Consider the following 11,102-nt stretch of genomic DNA (forward strand, 5'->3'; position numbering starts at 1 on the left):
GGATACAAAAAATATTAAATTATTAAAGCGGTAGAAAAGTAAACAGTAATAGTGTGTGAATTTGACCTCACAAATGAACCATCATTAGGATATAGGTCCTCTACTTTACCCTTCACTTCTTACTTCTGCTCACTATATTAAAATAGTTCATGAAACTCGTATCTAGAGTTAGGAACTTTGCCAGTCTTGCGAGCAGTGAACCTGAGCGCGTGATAACAGTGAGGTAATTTTACAGAGATATCTTTGAGAGTCATTATAACTTTTAATAAGAGTTCGTGGCCCACTGGGTGAAAAAGTCCTTGGCTTAGAAAGAAAGTTTTGTATTTGTCAAGTATTAGATGGAATATGTTTTTCTGTATTGATACACATAATGGTATACACATATTTATATACACATGCATGACTGTATTTATTTAAAAATTATTGTATAAGTTTGACTCACAAGAACATTTTTTTCTAGGTGAAGGTGATATTTCTTTAGTGAGTTGTTATGCAATTTTTCGGTCCAAGACTGGAACTCAAGCAGTCTTCAGAATGAGACGATCCATGTGTGTTCCTATACAAATTGTTACTGGAATTTATAAACCACTTCCAAGATTATAAATTCAGAATGCAACCCATAACTATATATAGATTACATTTCGACTATTAGTACAGTATTATCGGGATGTAATGATTTTAACTATTAAAAAGTCGCATTAAATAAGAGCCTTCCTAAGGAGCCAGATGATATGAATTGTATGTCAATGATAGCAACCCAGGAAATTCACCTAGAAAAATAAACAGAAGTATAATATAAAATATTTTTCTCGTCCACTAACGATTTTAGTTCATGAGATGCCGAGGGATTAAGAACTCATTTTAAAACAAGAAAATATCTCACTAATTCAGTTCCTACTTAGGTTGTTCAAACAAGGTCGATGAAGTCTTGAGGTCGTATTTCATGAACAAATATTATGAGAATTAATCATCTTTTTATGTGAATTTTGTCCTTTACTCTCAGGTGGATCACACAGCTTACAGCCTATGTACTGAAGGACATAACCTGTAACTACCCTTGTAAATAATATCCGTTTTTCTCTCCATTTTAATCATCAGAATAATCATAGACACTGGATAATCTTAAGCACAATCTGTAATATTCTCAATAAACGATATTTGATACTTTAACTTAGAAATTATTTATGTTTTAGAATGATGTGGTAAACTCCAACGTGTGACCTTCGTGTTGCTTATCTTTGTGAGGTTTGTTTGTGATTCCGTCTAAATGTTGCCTTTTGTTTACATAGTAGAGAAAATTCCTCTTCAGTTTTCAACAACAAAATAAACAAAGCGATGAACAGTATTTAACAAGACAAACATATAGCCTAAATAAATACGTAAGAACCGTAAATTATTAAAAGTAAAACCAAATTACAACAAAACAAATTAGGAATACGTAGATAAATCGATAAATCATATAATATACCTTTATATAAATACAGCTAACTTAATAGAGCATTAAAAAAAAACAAATCTTACGCACCCTGCAGGCTGTAAAACTGCCGCCGCTGCTGTGGGTGACGGGTCCAGTAAACTTACTGATTTACCAATACACTACGAACCTGAGGTGGTGTCCCAAGACGACCGAGAAGAGTCATGGTTGGGTGGTTCTATTGGTGGAAACTCAGATTACGCCTGCAGTACCGGTGACCCTTAAGAAATACACCCACGGTCTTCAATATCCACAAGCTATTATTTAACAACACACCAGAGGCAGCAGAGTCCTCGAGTACGATGATGTAACAACTTGATAACAATAGCACTTGTATTTGAGGGAACAGATTATCGTAATAAAAGGTTCGGGTATCGCACTAAGGGACTTAAGTTAAAAGTGTTGAGGGGGTTGGGATAGGTTATCGTACTGAAGAAGTGACGACATCTCGCTCAATGGCCTTCATGATTTATAAAACGAGATTATAATTACATGGTTGACACTTCACTTATGATGATCATAGCCATTAAGGAGAACTTTACACGATAAACGCCCAGACGCTGTCACCTACTCGAGCCCAACTCTTGCTCCCTGAACCTAATAAACGCGCCATCAACTCTCAGATGGTGGTGGCTCCTGCAGTAACATCAGCCTCATGATGTTGATGGTATAATGTTATTACTCTGCTTTAACAACTAAGGTCTTTAAGTGCGTAACTAGGTTAGCAATAACACGAGTCATCAACAATTTAATGTTTAGAAGATACCCGGTAGCCTTCTGTTGTTGTCATGATATATTTAGCGAGTTATAAATGTCTAATTTATTTCGCTCATAAGATTTTAAGCACATTTACTTTAGCAATTAAACGTTATGTACAGATAAAGTGTGCATTCTACGACCTTATCCAAGAAGTTCATCCATATAACAGCTACGGCTTTTACATAAATCTACTAGGTTGAAGTATTTTTTAAACATTATATATGAATATAATTATCATATAAAGGATAACTTCAGAGGAGTTTACAGGATGAACCACTAGAGATTTGTTTCTTTTGCTGTATTTTTGTTGTCTGTTTTAAGAGGAACTGTTGGTAGCAGTGTTTTATTGTAGGACACTCCGCCCAGGTGTGAAGAAGCTTTGATGTCAGAATTGAATTGGAAATGTTGTTGTTGTCTGTCAAAAGAAAACACTCAAAATATAATTGGATTTATAGTGTACATTTCAGAATTAATTTCCTTTGCAAATCAGAATCATTTATTTTTTTTAAGTAATACGATTTCAAATAAAACAATTTTCTACTGCAACCGTTATAAATTTTGAAAGGTTTAGCTTATTTTTTTTTAAATGACTAAAATAAATAATATCTTGTTTGATGAACACGAGACGTAACTAGCCATTGAAATCCTGAATTTAATTTCCGACAAATTTGAATATAAAATATTTGTATGAAATAGAAACATTTTATAAGTCCATAAATCCCACGAATGATTCTATATGCCAATAGTTCTAAATTTACCCAAATTGGAGGTGTACGTCGCGATGGCCAATTAATGCTTGAGTGCCCCAACATTTTGTGTAAAATTTTTACCATGGTAAAAAGGTTTCATGAACGAAATGGGAGAGAGAACAAAAATATTTGTGGGTAACCTGTTTTGAAATCTAGGGTACACTTTTAGGGAAATGGTAGAAAGACTGTTTTGAAATCTAGGGTACACTTTTAGGGAAATGGTAGAAAGACAATTTTGTTTTATGAATAAATTTGTATTATGATGATTATGGATCTAAAATTACGATTTTTATTTCCAAAATGCAACAAAGAAAGCCTGTTTTATATACTACTTTATGATACACTGTTGTATCCTAAAACAGTTTGAGAAGCAGCAAAAAGGCGGACAGAGGAATGAAAAAAAAAAGAGTATTTCTATTTCGGAAATGTGTTGTCTCGTGTTGAAACAATAGCTGGTGGGTGTTGCTGAAGGAATCTCCAGCCTGAGTCTTCATGACAGAGTACGGCCTCCAGCAATGTATTTTGATTTTGTTTGAAGCGAAAAGTTGAAAAATTAATCTGATGAATGTTAATTTTAAGCATATAAATTGTCTTTGAATCTATAGGCCAGATCGAAATTCCATATTAATCACAGTATCAAAATATAAATCTGGAAACAATTATTCCATCTTGAATATATAAAGCGAATAAAGCTGTATATCCCTTGCTGATTATAAACTTTTTCTCTTCAAATAAAGTGCTGTATAGAGACAAAAAAACAAACAAACAAGCAAACGAAAGAAGGAACTGTCAACTGTATCAAGAATTAAGTTATTTTCACCAGACTCTGACCCGCCACCTATGTCTTGGGAATATAACCAGAATTTTATCATAGCGTATAATAAATAGCTTCTACCAAACGACTCGACACCTGCCAACATACAAGAAGAATGAGTATCAATTAACCCCGGTGTAATAAGGCGTATCTTCCACATATCCTCTGTTCACTATACTGTATATATCTTAATTTTTCCTCACTTCTTCCTTCCAGTCTGTCTCTGTCTCTCCCCTCCACTGTATATCGATCAGTAAGCGTGTCTGTCTCTCCCTCCCTACCCCACCCAGTACATGTTCAAATCCTCAGTCAATAGTTAATTATCCAGGAGCTCAACAGAGAAGACAGATCAAGACGTCAACAGGATCACACGGTGGGCATGACACAGGTGAGCCGTGAGGTATTGCGTGGCGGCACGGCCCTCTCAGCGGCGTCTCACTCCAGCTCTGTTTCACTATCCTTCACACATGACCGCCAGCCACCCTCAACCCCTCCCCCCAGGTGTTAGGAAGGTATTATTGGCGAGTAATAACCACGCGCGATGAGAGTATTGTCAATAACATGTAGAATATTGTTAATTTTAGCTGGACGGTTTTATTTATCACTTTTTTCTCTATACCTTATAAGAGAAATGTTATTCCACTGACCGAAATATATCCATATCAGTTCTCATTTAGTAATCATATGTTGTGAATATATTAAGTGTTCAACATATCTTCTCTAGCACCCGCCTCCCTCCCTCCCTCTCTCTCTGCTGGCGTGATTCATAAAACATCATGGACATTTTACACCTTAGCCATGAATTGTTTACCGTAACTTTCTCGTAACTATTATTGTTTATTGTACCTCAAGGAACGAAGAGAGAGAGAGAAGACGTCTACCTAACTACAAAATAAACAGAACAACGAGTAAAACAAAACAATATCACAAGGTTGTCGTCGATTTACTAATATAAAACACAAGAAACCTAAACCGAAATTAAGGGGTGAATAAAAATCTTCTCTTAAGATGTCACCAGAAGATAAATTGCTTTCTTCTTCCATCCATGTCCCCCTCTCTTCCCTCTCCTCCCTCCCTCCACCCTCACACAAACCTCCGCAACCGAGAATTCTTTATCACATTCCTCTTGCCTCTCGACAATCTCTCACACAAGCCACTAGGAAAACGGTACCTAAGAATATTGAGCTGTAAGATTACCGATACTTTAGCTACCTTCTCGAACATAGGTGTGAGGTCGGGTGACGTGCGTGGTGGTGGGTTGTGAGGGAGGTGACGTGTGGTGGTGGGTGTGAGGAGGTGACGTGTGGTGGTGGGTGTGAAGTGACGTGTGTGGTGGGTGTGAGGGAGGTGATGTGTGGTGGGGTGTGAGGTGTGACGTGTGCTGGTGGATTGTGAGGGAGGTGACGTGTGGTGGTGGGTGTGAGGGAGGTGACGTGTGCTGGTGGGTGTGAGGGAGGTGACGTGTGCTGGTGGGTGTGAGGGAGGTGACGTGTGCTGGTGGGTGTGAGGGAGGTGACGTGTGCTGGTGGGTGTGAGGCCGCCCTGGTAACTGTAACGGTGTTCATCCTGGATGAGGGGTTGGTTATGAGAATTTATACACCGTATTGAAGCTCTCGTGTTTACAGTGTTAACTCAAACAGAGAGCTGCAATATAAACTTACAGACACGCTCTAGTTATTAATAAGGGTAGCATATATATATATACAGTGGTTTATTTATTCCACACACACACATTAAAATGTTTGTTGGGTATGAGATTCTTCCTTAAGTAAACATAATATTAGCGTCTCTGGTACACGATGAAGTGTCTCGTTACCAATGCAGGCACACACCTGGCCAATGGTTTAGGTGAAGAGTAAATAACATAAAAAGATAAATTTTATGTTGCTGAGGTCCTTTGGGATCCCCTATGTAAAAATTAAGGGTCATTTGATACAAAACTAAAATCAAACAATTGGAAACACTGAAGCCTAGGCACAACAGTTTTTCGTCTATGCACTTAGATACACTAGTGATAATTGGCTTAATGCATCATCACTAAATAAAATGAATGTGACTCCTGATATTTATAGAATATTACAGAAAATAACACCATACATGTTTATCTCCAACCTTCGTCCTCAAGATGAAAGAGTTTGCTTTTGCTCTCCTTGTGTTTGGTTAGTCTGTGAGTGTGTTTTATGGACGTGTGTGTTTGTATATCTGGGTATTTGTTTATAAGTTTGAGTATGTTTGTATATGTGTAGCTTTGTATATGCTTATACATGAGTAAGTGTTTGCCAAATAAACAAAAATGTGCTTACCAATTTTGATATCATTAGACATCTCTGTGTGAGGTATTACTAGTCGAGGAAAAGTCATCTGTTAGGTGAAAGATCAAGATAATATGCTAAGGTTATGGCCACGGTTCACGATCGAGGATCAAAGTCACGAGTCAAGATTACAGGACAGAATTCCAGGTATCTGTCACGTGTCGAGGTCAAACATTGCTGAATTAATCATTTCCCCATTGCAAGAGCTAGGATGTAATCGTCACTTAATTCCACTTAAGAGTGAGAATAGTGGCTCTTAAAAATCGTTGTCTGACATTAATGATGTATGATGGATGGATTGGTCACTGTCAGGAATAACTTTAACTCGTCACTGCCAAGGATAACTTTAACTGGTCACTGCCACGGATAACTAACTAGGCACTGCCATTAATAACTTTAACTGGTTACTGCCAAGGATAACTTTAACTGGTCACTGCCACGGATAACTAACTAGGCACTATCAATAATAACTTTAACTGGTCACTGCTAAGGATAACTTTAACTGGTCACTGCCAAACATAATTCTAATTGCAAAATAAGCAAGAATATAATCCAAAGGTCAAGGTCAGATGCCAGTGTCTAGGTTACATTCAAGACAAGGGAAGACCATCGCTGGAGGAGAGGAGGTCGACCACTGTTTCCGGCGAGGCTGAGTCATCTTCACCCCTTCCTCCTCCTCCTCCCTGAAGATGTACCCACACTGGTGAGGATTGTGACGTGAGAAGCACCCTTCTAGTTTAATTTAATCCCGACATGATTTCCCTGATTAATGTTAGGTGAACAACTTACACGGGATATTAATCCAATTCAGCCGGTGTTGAGGATCATTGGATTCGTATTAATGATGTTACAAGAGGGGAGCCCGGGGTGAAAATATAGCACTGGTTGAAGTCCTTTCATATAATTCTATATTTTGCTCGTGTATATATTTAGTGATATAAATGAACTCCTGTGGCTGTAATATATCGGGACGCAGATGATTCATGGAGGCAAAATGCAGTATGTCTTCGAATGTGCACAAGATATTAAGTTTTGAAGGTGTACATATACGGTTGTGGAGAAAGTTACCTTTATATTTAGGGGCCAAATCTGGTGTTAACTTGTGGTTATGTGAATAAGAGGACTGAGTATTATTAACATTACTCTGACACAGCATAATAATATCCCTCTCGCCCTGTATGAGAGGATGAAAATTAATAAAAAAAATATATCTCTGAAACAACACAGGAGGAGGAGGGGAGGGTGATAGTGTAAGAACTTTTATTAACCTGAGATAAAGTGTGTCCAGAGGCATTTACAACAAACCAACACAACAACAACGGCAACTGTGATTAGGGTCGTCGGTAAAGTGTAAAAACCAGGAGGAGCGTTAGCCAATATTTTTGTGGATTCCCGGCGGACACTCTTGCTAGGTTGAGAGAGAGAGAGAGAGAGAGAGAGGGGGGGGGGCAGGAGCAGAGTGGAACCTGTTACAGAAGACGAGAATTGATGAAGATGGTAATGGGGAGGAAACTGAAGGAAGGTGCTGGTAGGGTAGGGGAAGGAAAAGAGTGCAGGAAAAAGAATACTGACAGGAGGAGCTTGTAGAGGGAGGAGGGACGGGTAATGTGAGTAGGGGAAACTCCCTTGACACCACTCAGACTCCGTGACTGTGCTGGTTGTACAAAGTGTCCATCGAGTCTGTTTTTCCAGCGGCTTTTGATCTTTATTCTTCTTGTGTCTCGTGTATACATATATTTTATCCTTGTTAGTAAGTGGTATTATTAGACAAATTAAAAATACCCGAGTTATTAAGAAAGTCAAAGTGGAAATCCTTTAAAAGGAGGAAAATCCCATGTAGTTTACAAGTTGTAGGAATTGTATTTATGTTCCCCCTAACTAGAAAGAACCCTGAAAGAATATCACGTCATTACCAACGAAGTACCGTGAGTAAATTTTGGTGATGAGAGCGGGGCAAGCGAGGAACAAACACACACGCACGTATACATACACACAAACACGCGCCCCCACACACACACCAGCCAGAGAATCAAGGGAAATTGACTCTCGCATTCGCAGGACACACACCAAGGCGAACCTCAGATTCTCCCCCCGTCTAGACCGCCGTGCTTCTGGTCCGAGCTGACAACGTGCAAGTTTCTGACACATTTGTTCTGTGTGAATGACAACACTCGTTAAAACTTTTATTTGCTCGAATTTTGTTCAGTCAAACAGATAAAAGTTGAGGATGAGTTTTATCGGTACAATTCTCGAGTGTTGGTGTACAAAAAATACCTATTTGATGACTTACAAATGGTGTGTGTGTGTGTGTTTGCGTTTTTATTCTGAGAGAGAGAGAGAGAGAGAGAGAGAGAGAGAGAGAGAGAGAGGAGAGAGAGAGAGAGATAGGAATACTTGTGGACTTAAATAATGCATTCAGAAACACATATTAACAGTGCATGTCCCTTCTTTAACACACACACACACACGTGAACGCAAACATATACATACACAATCCCGGCAGCAAGGACCCACAATATCGTTCAGATAGAACCGCGTCGAAAAACTCTCACCGAAGAAGGATTACAAAAAGTGCATAAACTTCTAGTAGTTACCTTCTGTGGACAGCGAAGAAAAAGGTTAACACAATCTTTTCTTGTCCTGTTTGATCCCAAGACCGATTGTGTTTTATAACTGGAAGAAAAAGTTTGTGAATTTTTGTTTCAATAAAAACGAGAATACCTGATTTTTTTTTTTAACTGACGACGATCTGCCTAGAATGTGGGAACAGTGAAATCAGAATGTATGTATTTTTTTTTACTACTATTGGGCATGATATAGTGATAATGTAATATTGGGTGGTATTGTTGGTAAGACAGATTGTGTGTTACAGACGGCAAGTTGCTAATGTACAATGAAAGACAAAAGTCGTGTCGTGAAATTTGGTGAAAACATATGCCAAAGGGCTAAGCTTTTGGTGCGCTCTGCCGTGTGGGCTATGGGGGGCTCTCATAATGTTTCACGAGTTATATTTTATCTTTGGACAAAACCACGAGACGACTTTGGTCTTTGATTGTACATATATCGATAGATACATAGATAAGATAACTATAAATACATACACTGTACTTAATTTGATGTATATATTCACTTGCCATCACACAACAATCTCAATCAACTTTCCACAATTAACACGCCAACTAAATGATAAATTAAATTACTTGACCCTCGATTTTCAAGACAAGATTTACACTAGGATGGTCTTGCTCTTGTGGTTCGTGGACATGCAAACTCCATCACATTCCTTAATACTTTCATCAGTAAAACACCTACGATGCTTCTTCCCGTACACACTCCTCGCTAACTTTGCTCTCCAGTTTAAGAACATTTCGCTGTTTGGAGTTGTTGTTTGTTTTATCCCCAGGATGTGGGAAGTTGGATTCACCTTTTAAAGATTTTTTGGTCAAGACTAAAAGAGGAAACCTGAGGCCGTTTACTACGTCTTGGGTAGGTGGTCTTAGCGGTCTCTCTTTATGACTTTATCTAGTTTGAGTCACTCCACACCGCTCCACCTCAGCTCTATCTGTTGAACTGATCAAAACTCAGGCAATTTATTTTTTCAACGAGTGTTATCCTTCAAATCGAACTTAAGTCAAAATTATATACTTGTCAACTAGAATGAGGATTACTGTATGTCTGTCTGTGTGTCTATGTACCTGTCTATATGTCTTATATCTACCTGTGGCTATCTTTGTCAATACAAGTCTCTCTCTTTCTCTTTCTCTCTTAAGGAAAGTATATAAAACCCGCGTCTCAGAGTAAAAGTCGCTGCTGTAAAACTCCAATCACTACTTCCCCTCCCGAGTTTGACTTTAATTCTACCTTTTCCAAGAGAATAAACGTCGGAGGATACACTCAGTCCAAAAATATTGCTAATTCTTGACTCAGCTCAGAATTTTTTTTTTTTAGCTATTCCCGTTTTTCTTCCTCAGACTTAGCCGACGGACTAGAATAAACTATAGGAATTGTTTTTGATAAGTTGGTGTTAAGACGGTGGGTGATGGTGAGGGGTGTGGGGGTGATGGTGAGGGGTGTGGGGGTGATGGTGAGGGTGTGGGGTGATGGTGAGGGTGTGGGGGTGATGGTGAGGTGTGGGGTGATGGTGAGGGTGTGGGGTGATGGTGAGGGGTGTGGGGGTGATGGTGAGGTGTGTGTGGTGAGGGGTGTGGGGGTGATGGTGAAGTGTGTGGAGGTGATGGTGAGGTGTGTGAGAGATGGTGAGGAGCGTGCGAGTGAACGTGAAGTGAATGAATGATTGTGAAGCGAGTGACCTTGACGTACTTGTGTGAGATTCAAAATTCAATGTAAAATAAATCGTGTGTGAGAAATAATGGATAAAGCGATATATTCTGACTGCTGTGCAACTTGTCTTTATATCAAATTCTAATAATCTAAGTTTATTAGTGTATATAATCTGATTACTGCATATTTTATCCTATTTCACTAGATAGGAATTACATCTTTTTATTAATATCCCTATTTGATAATATAAGGTCGAAGTAAAGAATACCTCAGCCCATATAATAAACGGGAATGAACTTTTACTTATCTGGTGTCAAGGGAAATACTGTAGGTCCTCCCGGTAAATTATTTTGTGTGAAGTTTGTGCGCATGAGTGTCAACCGAAGGCGGTTTGTAATGTGTATCCTCCAAGTATTCGGTACAGGGTTTATGCTACGGTAACATATGTTGGGTTATGTATAAAACAAACAATTGAGGGTGATTGTCATGTACACAAAAGCCTTACTGAGAAAATGTTCAATAGAGGGAATTTTACGTGACCACACACGCACGCATAATCACATTTATAATCAAACACACAAAGACAACACTTACCTAGTCAAATTTTCCTGTAATTCAACGAAAACAAATTTGTAAATATTTTTATTCTTTTATCTTAACTAGGGACAGCGTCTAGAACCGACTCTAGAGAAACGAACATTATACAGCTCCTG

Source organism: Homarus americanus, unplaced genomic scaffold (genome assembly GCF_018991925.1).
Source record: "Homarus americanus isolate GMGI-L3 unplaced genomic scaffold, GMGI_Hamer_2.0 scaffold56009, whole genome shotgun sequence".
NCBI classification, from domain to species: domain Eukaryota; kingdom Metazoa; phylum Arthropoda; class Malacostraca; order Decapoda; family Nephropidae; genus Homarus; species Homarus americanus.